The sequence below is a fragment of the Stegodyphus dumicola genome, chromosome 11, assembly GCF_044657685.1.
Source record: "Stegodyphus dumicola isolate Sdum_Otavi_A_Nest chromosome 11, ASM4465768v1".
Taxonomy (NCBI): Eukaryota; Metazoa; Arthropoda; class Arachnida; order Araneae; family Eresidae; genus Stegodyphus; species Stegodyphus dumicola.
Window position 1 is genome coordinate 81,365,596 of NC_140778.1, and position 14,856 is coordinate 81,380,451.

At 33.3% G+C, this 14,856-nt stretch overlaps 7 non-coding genes across 7 annotated transcripts; 3 read left to right on the plus strand and 4 right to left on the minus strand.

Moving 5' to 3' along the window:
* Positions 1-1,598: 1,598 nt before the first annotated feature.
* Positions 1,599-1,720, minus strand: LOC118180786 (U5 spliceosomal RNA). Its single transcript, XR_004756737.1, has one exon. It is a non-coding gene; the product is annotated as a U5 spliceosomal RNA (small nuclear RNA).
* Positions 1,721-3,452: 1,732 nt separating this feature from the next.
* On the plus strand, positions 3,453-3,571 carry LOC118180781 (U5 spliceosomal RNA). Its single transcript, XR_004756732.2, has one exon. It is a non-coding gene; the product is annotated as a U5 spliceosomal RNA (small nuclear RNA).
* A 2,116-nt stretch (positions 3,572-5,687) lies between these two features.
* Positions 5,688-5,809, minus strand: LOC118180789 (U5 spliceosomal RNA). Its single transcript, XR_004756739.2, has one exon. It is a non-coding gene; the product is annotated as a U5 spliceosomal RNA (small nuclear RNA).
* A 1,727-nt stretch (positions 5,810-7,536) lies between these two features.
* LOC118180795 (U5 spliceosomal RNA) lies at positions 7,537-7,657 on the plus strand. Its single transcript, XR_004756745.1, has one exon. It is a non-coding gene; the product is annotated as a U5 spliceosomal RNA (small nuclear RNA).
* Positions 7,658-9,779: 2,122 nt separating this feature from the next.
* Positions 9,780-9,895, minus strand: LOC146994159 (U5 spliceosomal RNA). The gene has a single exon (XR_015044187.1). It is a non-coding gene; the product is annotated as a U5 spliceosomal RNA (small nuclear RNA).
* Positions 9,896-11,615: 1,720 nt separating this feature from the next.
* Positions 11,616-11,734, plus strand: LOC146994160 (U5 spliceosomal RNA). The gene has a single exon (XR_015044189.1). It is a non-coding gene; the product is annotated as a U5 spliceosomal RNA (small nuclear RNA).
* A 2,231-nt stretch (positions 11,735-13,965) lies between these two features.
* On the minus strand, positions 13,966-14,081 carry LOC146994161 (U5 spliceosomal RNA). The gene has a single exon (XR_015044190.1). It is a non-coding gene; the product is annotated as a U5 spliceosomal RNA (small nuclear RNA).
* Between the last annotated feature and the right edge of the window lie 775 nt (positions 14,082-14,856).

Below are 14,856 nucleotides of genomic sequence, written 5' to 3' on the forward strand. Positions count from 1 at the left end.
TATACAGACAATTTAATTATTAATGATGCGATGCAATTAAATAAAATTTAGTAGTGACGTGAATCCAAACCTATTAATTAGTTTCCATAACATGCCTTTTTCTTCATTTAAATTTGGCAGCTATGTTTTGGTCTGAAGTTGTTCATGTCAGCTGTTAGCTCAACGTCATTCCCAATACTGCCTCTGGTTTAACTTTGCTCTTTAGATCAGTGTTGCCAGATCACGCGATTTTTGACAAACTTGTGCTATTAAGATTTTAGTTTTGGGACCTCCATAGTTTCCTTATGCTACTTTTTGCGCCTTTAAAGATTTTTTTAATATATCGTAAAATACTTACATGTTAAAATAATGTATCAATTAAAAATAATTCATATTAGAAAAACAGTTTATTTAGGCTTAAATAGAAGTTGTCATCTGGGAATCTGAATATGTTCAGATTCTCGCAATGTGACAAAAACGACAGTATCTAGAGCCATCAAATTTTGAATAATGTAATCCTCCATCCGAACATGGGCATCTGGACGGCCGAATTTCGAATTTGTTTTAATTTATTTCATATTTTGTAAAACTTTAATGAATTTTGGATTAACAAACTCACCGATTTCAGATCGAGCACTGCTGTTTTCAAATGTATGTGGTTTACGGGCGAAGAACATATTCAGATTCCCAGATGACAACTTCTATTTAAGCCTAAATAAACTGTTTTTCTAATATGAATTATTTTTAATTGATACATTATTTTTAACATGTAAGTATTTTACGATATATTAAAAAAATCTTTGAAGGCGCAAAAAGTAGCATAAGGAAACTATGGAGGTCGCAAAACTAAAATCTTAATAGCACAAGTTTGTCAAAAATCGCGTGATCTGGCAACACTGATCTAAAGAGCGAAGTTAAACCAGAGGCAGTATTGGGAATGACGTTGAGCTAACAGCTGACATGAACGACTTCAGACCAAAACTTAGCTGCCAAATTTAAATGAAGAAAAAGGCATGTTATGGAAACAAATTAAGAGGTTTGGATTCACGTCACTACTAAATTTTATTTAATTGCATCGCATCATTAATAATTAAATTGTCTTTATAGATGGTATACCAAACCTACAAAATAAATGTGTCTGCATACAATTTATTACTATATTAAATGTCTTTCTTATGTTTCCGGTTATTTGTAATTATCCCCAAATGCAAAATCTAATTAACTAAACACAATGTTGTGTTAACAAAGAAATTTTACCTTCAAACGCTTTGTTATTAGGGACCAACGCAGAACCTGTTTCTGAGCATAAGTGCTGCCAGGACCATGCCTGATTCAGGTCATCACAGAGGGAATAATTGCAACAAGGTCTTGCAGGAGCTGTCACATCCTTTAATTTTCTAAGCGATAGTCGCATTTACGAATTTTACTTTCCTAGGGTGCAATTCCAATTCTAAAATGATAGTTTGGTGAGTATTATTAGATAAAGAGAATTTAAAAAGGAGCGTGTGCGCCCTCAGAACGGACACACTATTAATCTAAAAGTTATCCTTACATTTGTTTTCGTAGTGGGAGTCATGTGCACAATACTAGGAATGAAGCTACATTCCTTCATTAAATTTCACCCCACCACCAGGTGAGGATACCAAAAATTATTTATAGGCTCATTGCAATGTTCGTCTCCACGGTAATCTTTAGTAAAAGGCGAAAGATTAGCTCGTATCATGAAGAGAAACCAGAGCATACGAATGTCATAATGCCGGAAAATAAAGCCCTACTTTAATCAGTATAAAACTTGGTGGGTAACATGTGATGCCTTATAATTTTTTAAACCTTTTCTGTATATAACTGGCACTAAATTTATTTAGTTTTGAAGTGGCTGTATGTTGTCAAAACTAGGGGGTGAAATTAATATTTCGTTTAATTTAAATTGATGCAGCAGCTATTGACAAATCGCCAGTAATTTGATATTCAAAGTATAACCTCGTCTAGAACCTTAGCGGACGAACTTTTTCGAAAATTCTATTACTTTCGCATCGTAAATGTAAATCAACATGATAACTTATTGTTTTTAATGATTTGATTGAAATACTATTATAATGCCTGACGTACTATTATTTATACCTTCGTATTGTATTAAAATTCATATATTAAGTATAATTAATAAAAAGCGTATGTTATGCAACCAACCCATAGAATAAATTTTTTCGAGAGTTTCATAAGAAGTTTGATACATGAACTTTTTTTTTCAACGTACATTGGCAAATATGACCTAACCAAAATGATCAACCGATAAAATTTTGTACTAGATTTTAGCACCACCCTTGACCACGCCTTAACGAATGTTTTCAAAATAATTCTATCATTTAGAGGAAAATTTGTCCATTTTCTTCTGTTTAACTCTATTCTTTTCTGCCTAACTGAAGTGCTTCCAATCTTATCAAAATGCAGTTGGATGTTCAACAAATTCTGTTATCAATCAAGAAATGTAGTGAAAAATTAGGTCACACCCTCTCGTTGGATACCTAAGAGATAAATCATGCAGTGCTTTAATCTGCTCTTAATTACAAACATTTGAGTGATGGAAGGAAGTTCGGTTTACTCCATCAAGTTTCGAAGTCAACTTTTATCAGTTAATCAGACCAGTACCTGCAGGGTGAAAATAGTCCAATTGAGGAGAAAAAATATGCAGATTATTTTCAAGTCATGAAACGAAGTGGAACTGTTCGAGGAAAAAATTCTGCATTGGTAATGTGGGCATGAAATGAGAGTGTTTGTTCTTGGTGCTTAGTTCAAACCAGTATTCCTGCATTGTGCTTCCATATAGTGCGTGTATGGCGAACGGAATGTTGGCCTTGGTCAACTTATTGAGACCTGCCCAACGTGAAAATATTCTTTTGTGTTTTCGGTGGCATCCATGAAATTTCTACTGACCGTGGGATGCCGCCACTATTTCGCTACGCTTTGCGACATTAACAATGAGCAGAATGGTACCCGATACTTCTTATGAAACTCTCGAAAAAATTTATTCTATGGGTTGGTTGCATAACATACGCTTTTTATTAATTATACTTAATATATGAATTTTAATACAATACGAAGGTATAAATAATAGTACGTCAGGCATTATAATAGTATTTCAATCAAATCATTAAAAATAATAAGTTATCATGTTGATTTACATTTATGATGCGAAAGTAATGAAATTTCCGAAAAAGTTCGTATGCTAAGGTTCTAGATGAGGTTATACTTTGAACATCAAATTGCTGGCGATCTCCTGCATTAATTTAAATGAAACAAAATATTAAGTTCACCGCCTAGTTTTGACAACATACAGCCACTTCAGACTAAATAAATTATTGCCAGTTATGTAAAGAAAAGGTTAAAAAAATTGCAAACCTCAAGGAATTATAAGGTACCCACCAATTTTTATACTGACGAAAATAGTCTTGTACTTTCCGGCAATGTAAAATTTCATGCTCTGGTTTCTCTTCATTTCGAGGTAATCTTTCGCCTTTTACTAAAGATTACCGTGGAGAGGAACATTACGATGAGCCTATAAATAATTTTTGGAATCCTCAGCTTATGGTGGGGTGAAATTTAATGAAAGAATATAGCTTCATTCCTAGTATTGTGCGCATGACTACCACTACGAAAACAAATGTAAGGATAACTTTTAGATTAATAGTGTGTCCGTTCTGAGGGCACACACGCTCCTTTTTAAAATTCTCTTTATCTAATAATACTCACCAAACTATCATTTTAGAATTGGAATTGCACCCTAGGAAAGTAAAATTCGTAAATGCGACTATCGCTTAGAAAATTAAAGGATGTGACAGCTCCTGCAAGACCTTGTTGCAATTTTTCCCTCTGTGATGACCTGAATCAGGCATGGGTCCTGGCAACACTTATGCTCAGAAACAGGTTCTGCGTTGGTCCCTAATAACAAAGCGTTTGAAGGTAAAATTTCTTTGTTAACACAACATTGTGTTTAGTTAATTAGATTTTGCATTTGGGGATAATTACAAATAACAGGAAACATAAGAAAGACATTTAATATAGTAATAAATTGTATGCAGACACATTTATTTTGTAGGTTTGGTATACCATCTATACAGACAATTTAATTATTAATGATGCGATGCAATTAAATAAAATTTAGTAGTGACGTGAATCCAAACCTATTAATTAGTTTCCATAACATGCCTTTTTCTTCATTTAAATTTGGCAGCTATGTTTTGGTCTGAAGTTGTTCATGTCAGCTGTTAGCTCAACGTCATTCCCAATACTGCCTCTGGTTTAACTTTGCTCTTTAGATCAGTGTTGCCAGATCACGCGATTTTTGACAAACTTGTGCTATTAAGATTTTAGTTTTGCGACCTCCATAGTTTCCTTATGCTACTTTTTGCGCCTTTAAAGATTTTTTTAATATATCGTAAAATACTTACATGTTAAAATAATGTATCAATTAAAAATAATTCATATTAGAAAAACAGTTTATTTAGGCTTAAATAGAAGTTGTCATCTAGGAATCTGAATATGTTCAGATTCTCGCAATGTGACAAAAACGACAGTATCTAGAGCCATCAAATTTTGAATAATGTAATTCTCCATCCGAACATGGGCATCTGGACGGCCGAATTTCGAATTTGTTTTAATTTATTTCATATTTTGTAAAACTTTAATGAATTTTGGATTAACAAACTCACCGATTTCAGATCGAGCACTGCTGTTTTCAAATGTATCTGGTTTACGGGCGAAGAACATATTCAGATTCCCAGATGACAACTTCTATTTAAGCCTAAATAAACTGTTTTTCTAATATGAATTATTTTTAATTGATACATTATTTTTAACATGTAAGTATTTTACGATATATTAAAAAAAATCTTTGAAGGCGCAAAAAGTAGCATAAGGAAACTATGGAGGTCGCAAAACTAAAATCTTAATAGCACAAGTTTGTCAAAAATCGCGTGATCTGGCAACACTGATCTAAAGAGCGAAGTTAAACCAGAGGCAGTATTGGGAATGACGTTGAGCTAACAGCTGACATGAACGACTTCAGACCAAAACTTAGCTGCCAAATTTAAATGAAGAAAAAGGCATGTTATGGAAACAAATTAAGAGGTTTGGATTCACGTCACTACTAAATTTTATTTAATTGCATCGCATCATTAATAATTAAATTGTCTTTATAGATGGTATACCAAACCTACAAAATAAATGTGTCTGCATACAATTTATTACTATATTAAATGTCTTTCTTATGTTTCCGGTTATTTGTAATTATCCCCAAATGCAAAATCTAATTAACTAAACACAATGTTGTGTTAACAAAGAAATTTTACCTTCAAACGCTTTGTTATTTAGGGACCAACGCAGAACCTGTTTCTGAGCATAAGTGCTGCCAGGACCATGCCTGATTCAGGTCATCACAGAGGGAATAATTGCAACAAGGTCTTGCAGGAGCTGTCACATCCTTTAATTTTCTAAGCGATAGTCGCATTTACGAATTTTACTTTCCTAGGGTGCAATTCCAATTCTAAAATGATAGTTTGGTGAGTATTATTAGATAAAGAGAATTTAAAAAGGAGCGTGTGCGCCCTCAGAACGGACACACTATTAATCTAAAAGTTATCCTTACATTTGTTTTCGTAGTGGGAGTCATGTGCACAATACTAGGAATGAAGCTACATTCTTTCATTAAATTTCACCCCACCACCAGGTGAGGATACCAAAAATTATTTATAGGCTCATTGCAATGTTCGTCTCCACGGTAATCTTTAGTAAAAGGCGAAAGATTAGCTCGTATCATGAAGAGAAACCAGAGCATACGAATGTCACAATGCCGGAAAATAAAGCCCTACTTTAATCAGTATAAAACTTGGTCGGTAACATGTGATGCCTTATAATTTTTTAAACCTTTTCTGTATATAACTGGCACTAAATTTATTTAGTTTTGAAGTGGCTGTATGTTGTCAAAACTAGGGGGTGAAATTAATATTTCGTTTAATTTAAATTGATGCAGCAGCTATTGACAAATCGCCAGTAATTTGATATTCAAAGTATAACCTCGTCTAGAACCTTAGCGGACGAACTTTTTCGAAAATTCTATTACTTTCGCATCGTAAATGTAAATAAACATGATAACTTATTGTTTTAATGATTTGATTGAAATACTATTATAATGCCTGACGTACTATTATTTATACCTTCGTATTGTATTAAAATTCATATATTAAGTATAATTAATAATTAGCGTATGTTATGCAACCAACCCATAGAATAAATTTTTTCGAGAGTTTCATAAGAAGTTTGATACATGAACTTTTTTTTTCAACGTACATTGGCAAATATGACCTAACCAAAATGATCAACCGATAAAATTTTGTACTAGATTTTAGCACCACCCTTGACCACGCCTTAACGAATGTTTTCAAAATAATTCTATCATTTTGAGAAAAATTTGTCCATTTTCTTCTGTTTAACTCTATTCTTTTCTGCCTAACTGAAGTGCTTCCAATCTTATCAAAATGCAGTTGGATGTTCAACACATTCTGTTATCAATCAAAAAATGTAGTGAAAAATTAGGTCACACCCTCTCGTTGGATACCTAAGAGATAAATCATGCAGTGCTTTAATCTGTTCTTAATTACAAACATTTGAGTGATGGAAGGAAGTCCGGTTTACTCCATCAAGTTTCGAAGTCAACTTTTATCAGTTAATCAGACCAGTACCTGCAGGGTGAAAATAGTCCAATTGAGGAGAAAAAATATGCAGATTATTTTCAAGTCATGAAACGAAGTGGAACTGTTCGAGGAAAAAATTCTGCATTGGTAATGTGGGCATGAAATGAGGGCGGATCTTGGTGCTTAGTTCAAACCAGTATTCCTGCATTGTGCTTCGATATAGTGCGTGTATGGCGAACGGAAAGTTGGCCTTGGTCAACTTATTGAGACCTGCCCAATGTGAAAATATTCTTATGTGTTTTCGGTGGCATCCATGAAATTTCTACTGACCGTGGGATGCCGCCACTATTTCGCTACGCTTTGCGACATTAACAATGAGCAGAATGGTACCCGATACTTCTTATGAAACTCTCGAAAAAATTTATTCTATGGGTTGGTTGCATAACATACGCTTTTTATTAATTATACTTAATATATGAATTTTAATACAATACGAAGGTATAAATAATAGTACGTCAGGCATTATAATAGTATTTCAATCAAATCATTAAAAACAATAAGTTATCATGTTGATTTACATTTATGATGCGAAAGTAATGAAATTTCCGAAAAAGTTCGTATGCTAAGGTTCTAGACGAGGTTATACTTTGAACATCAAATTGCTGGCGATCTCCTGCATTAATTTAAATGAAACAAAATATTAAGTTCACCGCCTAGTTTTGACAACATACAGCCACTTCAGACTAAATAAATTATTGCCAGTTATGTAAAAAAAAGGTTAAAAAATTGCAAACCTCAAGGAATTATAAGGTACCCACCAATTTTTATACTGACGAAAATAGGCTTGTACTTTCCGGCAATGTAAAATTTCATGCTCTGGTATCTCTTCATCATTCGAGCTAATCTTTCGCCTTTTACTAAAGATTACCGTGGAGAGGAACATTACAATGAGCCTATAAATAATTTTTGGAATCCTCACCTGATGGTGGGGTGAAATTTAATGAAAGAATATAGCTTCATTCCTAGTATTGTGCGCATGACTCCCACTACGAAAACAAATGTACGGATAACTTTTAGATTAATAGTGTGTCCGTTCTGAGGGCACACACGCTCCTTTTTAAAATTCTCTTTATCTAATAATACTCACCAAACTATCATTTTAGAATTGGAATTGCACCCTAGGAAAGTAAAATTCGTAAATGCGACTATCGCTTAGAAAATTAAAGGATGTGACAGCTCCTGCAAGACCTTGTTGCAATTTTTCCCTCTGTGATGACCTGAATCAGGCATGGGTCCTGGCAGCACTTATGCTCAGAAACAGGTTCTGCGTTGGTCCCTAATAACAAAGCGTTTGAAGGTAAAATTTCTTTGTTAACACAACATTGTGTTTAGTTAATTAGATTTTGCATTTGGGGATAATTACAAATAACAGGAAACATAAGAAAGACATTTAATATAGTAATAAATTGTATGCAGACACATTTATTTTGTAGGTTTGGTATACCATCTATACAGACAATTTAATTATTAATGATGCGATGCAATTAAATAAAATTTAGTAGTGACGTGAATCCAAACCTATTAATTAGTTTCCATAACATGCCTTTTTCTTCATTTAAATTTGGCAGCTATGTTTTGGTCTGAGGTTGTTCATGTCAGCTGTTAGCTCAACGTCATTCCCAATACTGCCTCTGGTTTAACTTTGCTCTTTAGATCAGTGTTGCCAGATCACGCGATTTTTGACAAACTTGTGCTATTAAGATTTTAGTTTTGCGACCTCCATAGTTTCCTTATGCTACTTTTTGCGCCTTTAAAGATTTTTTTAATATATCGTAAAATACTTACATGTTAAAATAATGTATCAATTAAAAATAATTCATATTAGAAAAACAGTTTATTTAGGCTTAAATAGAAGTTGTCATCTGGGAATCTGAATATGTTCAGATTCTCGCAATGTGACAAAAACGACAGTATCTAGAGCCATCAAATTTTGAATAATGTAATCCTCCATCCGAACATGGGCATCTGGACGGCCGAATTTCGAATTTGTTTTAATTTATTTCATATTTTGTAAAACTTTAATGAATTTTGGATTAACAAACTCACCGATTTCAGATCGAGCACTGCTGTTTTCAAATGTATGTGGTTTACGGGCGAAGAACATATTCAGATTCCCAGATGACAACTTCTATTTAAGCCTAAATAAACTGTTTTTCTAATATGAATTATTTTTAATTGATACATTATTTTTAACATGTAAGTAATTTACGATATATTAAAAAAATCTTTGAAGGCGCAAAAAGTAGCATAAGGAAACTATGGAGGTCGCAAAACTAAAATCTTAATAGCACAAGTTTGTCAAAAATCGGGTGATCTGGCAACACTGATCTAAAGAGCGAAGTTAAACCAGAGGCAGTATTGGGAATGACGTTGAGCTAACAGCTGACATGAACGACTTCAGACCAAAACTTAGCTGCCAAACTTAAATGAAGAAAAAGGCATGTTATGGAAACTAATTAATATTTTTGGATTCACGTCACTACTAAATTTTATTTAATTGCATCGCATCATTAATAATTAAATTGTCTGTATAGATGGTATACCAAACCTACAAAATAAATGTGTCTGCATACAATTTATTAATATCTTAATAATGTCTTTCTTATGTTTCCTGTTATTTGTAATTATCCCCAAATGCAAAATCTAATTAACTAAACACAATGTTGTGTTAACAAAGAAATTTTACCTTCAAACGCTTTGTTATTAGGGACCAACGCAGAACCTGTTTCTGAGCATAAGTGCTGCCAGGACCCATGCCTGATTCAGGTCATCACAGAGGGAATAATTGCAACAAGGTCTTGCAGGAGGTGTCACATCCTTTAATTTTCTAAGCGATAGTCGCATTTACGAATTTTATTTTCCTAGGGTGCAATTCCAATTCTAAAATGATAGTTGGTGAGTATTATTAGATAAAGAGAATTTAAAAAGGAGCGTGTGTGCCCTCAGAACGGACACACTATTAATCTAAAAGTTATCCTAACATTTGTTTTCGTAGTGGGAGTCATGTGCACAATACTAGGAATGAAGCTATATTCTTTCATTAAATTCCATTCCACCATCAGGTGATGATTCCAAAAATTATTTATAGGCTCATTGGAATGTTCCTCTCCACGGTAATCTTTAGTAAAAGGCGAAAGATTAGCTCGTGTGATGAAGAGAAAGCAGAGCATACGAAAGTCACAATGCCGGAAAATAAAGCCCTACTTTAATCAGTATAAAACTTGGTGGGTAACATGTGATGCCTTATAATTTTTTTAACCTTTTCTGTATATAACTGGCACTAAATTTATTTAGTTTTGAAGTGGCTGTATGTTGTCGAAACTAGGGGGTGAAATTAATATTTCGTTTAATTTAAATTGATGCAGCAGCTATTGACAAATCGGCAGTAATTTGATATTCAAAGTATAACCTCGTCTAGAACCTTAGCGGACGAACTTTTTCGAAAATTCTATTACTTTCGCATCGTAAATGTAAATCAACATGATAACTTATTGTTTTTAATAATTTGATTGAAATATTACTATAATGCCTGACGTACTACCTTCGTATTGTATTAAAATTCATATATTAAATATAATTAATAAAAAGCGTATGTTATGCAACCAACCCATAGAATAAATTTTTTCGAGAGTTTCATAAGAAGTTTGATACATGAACTTTTTTTTTCAACGTACATTGGCAAATATGACCTAACCAAAATGATCAACCGATAAAATTTTGTACTAGATTTTAGCACCACCCTTGACCACGCCTTAACGAATGTTTTCAAAATAATTCTATCATTTAGAGGAAAATTTGTCCATTTTCTTCTGTTTAACTCTATTCTTTTCTGCCTAACTGAAGTGCTTCCAATCTTATCAAAATGCAGTTGGATGTTCAACAAATTCTGTTATCAATCAAGAAATGTAGTGAAAAATTAGGTCACACCCTCTCGTTGGATACCTAAGAGATAAATCATGCAGTGCTTTAATCTGCTCTTAATTACAAACATTTGAGTGATGGAAGGAAGTTCGGTTTACTCCATCAAGTTTCGAAGTCAACTTTTATCAGTTAATCAGACCAGTACCTGCAGGGTGAAAATAGTCCAGTTGAGGAGAAAAAATATGCAGATTATTTTCAAGTCATGAAACGAAGTGGAACTGTTCGAGGAAAAAATTCTGCATTGGTAATGTGGGCATGAAATGAGGGCGGATCTTGGTGCTTAGTTCAAACCAGTATTCCTGCATTGTGCTTCCATATAGTGCGTGTATGGCGAACGGAATGTTGGCCTTGGTCAACTTATTGAGACCTGCCCAACGTGAAAATATTCTTTTGTGTTTTCGGTGGCATCCATGAAATTTCTACTGACCGTGGGATGCCGCCACTATTTCGCTACGCTTTGCGACATTAACAATGAGCAGAATGGTACCCGATACTTCTTATGAAACTCTCGAAAAAATTTATTCTATGGGTTGGTTGCATAACATACGCTTTTTATTAATTATACTTAATATATGAATTTTAATACAATACGAAGGTATAAATAATAGTACGTCAGGCATTATAATAGTATTTCAATCAAATCATTAAAAACAATAAGTTATCATGTTGATTTACATTTATGATGCGAAAGTAATGAAATTTCCGAAAAAGTTCGTATGCTAAGGTTCTAGATGAGGTTATACTTTGAACATCAAATTGCTGGCGATCTCCTGCATTAATTTAAATGAAACAAAATATTAAGTTCACCCCCTAGTTTTGACAACATACAGCCACTTCAGACTAAATAAATTATTGCCAGTTATGTAAAAAAAAGGTTAAAAAAATTGCAAACCTCAAGGAATTATAAGGTACCCACCAATTTTTATACTGACGAAAATAGTCTTGTACTTTCCGGCAATGTAAAATTTCATGGTCTGGTTTCTCTTCATTTCGAGGTAATCTTTCGCCTTTTACTAAAGATTACCGTGGAGAGGAACATTACGATGAGCCTATAAATAATTTTTGGAATCCTCAGCTGATGCTGGGGTGAAATTTAATGAAAGAATATAGCTTCATTCCTAGTATTGTGCGCATGACTCCCACTACGAAAACAAATGTAAGGATAACTTTTAGATTAATAGTGTGTCCGTTCTGAGGGCACACACGCTCCTTTTTAAATTCTCTTTATCTAATAATACTCACCAAACTATCATTTTAGAATTGGAATTGCACCCTAGGAAAGTAAAATTCGTAAATGCGACTATCGCTTAGAAAATTAAAGGATGTGACAGCTCCTGCAAGACCTTGTTGCAATTTTTCCCTCTGTGATGACCTGAATCAGGCATGGGTCCTGGCAGCACTTATGCTCAGAAACAGGTTCTGCGTTGGTCCTTAATAACAAAGCGTTTGAAGGTAAAATTTCTTTGTTAACACAACATTGTGTTTAGTTAATTAGATTTTGCATTTGGGGATAATTACAAATAACAGGAAACATAAGAAAGACATTTAAGATAGTAATAAATTGTATGCAGACACATTTATTTTGTAGGTTTGGTATACCATCTATACAGACAATTTAATTATTAATGATGCGATGCAATTAAATAAAATTTAGTAGTGACGTGAATCCAAACCTATTAATTAGTTTCCATAACATGCCTTTTTCTTCATTTAAATTTGGCAGCTAAGTTTTGGTCTGAAGTCGTTCATGTCAGCTGTTAGCTCAACGTCATTCCCAATACTGCCTCTGGTTTAACTTCGCTCTTTAGATCAGTGTTGCCAGATCACGCGATTTTTGACAAACTTGTGCTATTAAGATTTTAGTTTTGCGACCTCCATAGTTTCCTTATGCTACATTTTGCGCCTTTAAAGATTTTTTTAATATATCGTAAAATACTTACATGTTAAAAATAATGTATCAATTAAAAATAATTCATATTAGAAAAACAGTTTATTTAGGCTTAAATAGAAGTTGTCATCTGGGAATCTGAATATGTTCAGATTCTCGCAATGTGACAAAAACGACAGTATCTAGAGCCATCAAATTTTGAATAATGTAATCCTCCATCCGAACATGGGCATCTGGACGGCCGAATTTCGAATTTGTTTTAATTTATTTCATATTTTGTAAAACTTTAATGAATTTTGGATTAACAAACTCACCGAGTTCAGATCGAGCACTGCTGTTTTCAAATGTATGTGGTTTACGGGCGAAGAACATATTCAGATTCCCAGATGACAACTTCTATTTAAGCCTAAATAAACTGTTTTTCTAATATGAATTATTTTTAATTGATACATTATTTTTAACATGTAAGTAATTTACGATATATTAAAAAAATCTTTGAAGGCGCAAAAAGTAGCATAAGGTAAGCGCATAAGTAGCATACGTAAATACGTATAAGTAGGTAAGCGCATAAGTATACATAAAAGTAGCATAAGGTAAGCGCAAAAAGTAGCATAAGGTAAGCGCAAAAAGTAGCATATGGAGGTCGCAAAACTAAAATCTTAATAGCACAAGTTTGTCAAAAATCGGGTGATCTGGCAACACTGATCTAAAGAGCGAAGTTAAACCAGAGGCAGTATTGGGAATGACGTTGAGCTAACAGCTGACATGAACGACTTCAGACCAAAACTTAGCTGCCAAACTTAAATGAAGAAAAAGGCATGTTATGGAAACTAATTAATATTTTTGGATTCACGTCACTACTAAATTTTATTTAATTGCATCGCATCATTAATAATTAAATTGTCTGTATAGATGGTATACCAAACCTACAAAATAAATGTGTCTGCATACAATTTATTACTATCTTAAATGTCTTTCTTATGTTTCCTGTTATTTGTAATTATCCCCAAATGCAAAATCTAATTAACTAAACACAATGTTGTGTTAACAAAGAAATTTTACCTTCAAACGCTTTGTTATTAGGGACCAACGCAGAACCTGTTTCTGAGCATAAGTGCTGCCAGGACCCATGCCTGATTCAGGTCATCACAGAGGGAATAATTGCAACAAGGTCTTGCAGGAGGTGTCACATCCTTTAATTTTCTAAGCGATAGTCGCATTTACGAATTTTACTTTCCTAGGGTGCAATTCCAATTCTAAAATGATAGTTTGGTGAGTATTATTAGATAAAGAGAATTTAAAAAGGAGCGTGTGTGCCCTCAGAACGGACACACTATTAATCTAAAAGTTATCCTAACATTTGTTTTCGTAGTGGGAGTCATGTGCACAATACTAGGAATGAAGCTATATTCTTTCATTAAATTTCATTCCACCATCAGGTGATGATTCCAAAAATAATTTATAGGCTCATTGGAATGTTCCTCTCCACGGTAATCTTTAGTAAAAGGCGAAAGATTAGCTCGTGTGATGAAGAGAAAGCAGAGCATACGAAAGTCACAATGCCGGAAAATAAAGCCCTACTTTAATCAGTATAAAACTTGGTGGGTAACATGTGATGCCTTATAATTTTTTTAACCTTTTCTGTATATAACTGGCACTAAATTTATTTAGTTTTGAAGTGGCTGTATGTTGTCAAAACTAGGGGGTGAAATTAATATTTCGTTTAATTTAAATTGATGCAGCAGCTATTGACAAATCGGCAGTAATTTGATATTCAAAGTATAACCTCGTCTAGAACCTTAGCGGACGAACTTTTTCGAAAATTCTATTACTTTCGCATCGTAAATGTAAATCAACATGATAACTTATTGTTTTTAATAATTTGATTGAAATATTACTATAATGCCTGACGTACTACCTTCGTATTGTATTAAAATTCATATATTAAATATAATTAATAAAAAGCGTATGTTATGCAACCAACCCATAGAATAAATTTTTTCGAGAGTTTCATAAGAAGTTTGATACATGAACTTTTTTTTTCAACGTACATTGGCAAATATGACCTAACCAAAATGATCAACCGATAAAATTTTGTACTAGATTTTAGCACCACCCTTGACCACGCCTTAACGAATGTTTTCAAAATAATTCTATCATTTAGAGGAAAATTTGTCCATTTTCTTCTGTTTAACTCTATTCTTTTCTGCCTAACTGATAAAGCTTCCGACTTCGAAAATGCATTGGATGTCAACGAAATTCCTTCATCAATCAAAATGTTTGTAAATTAGGTCAGATTAAAGCACTGCATGATTTATCTCT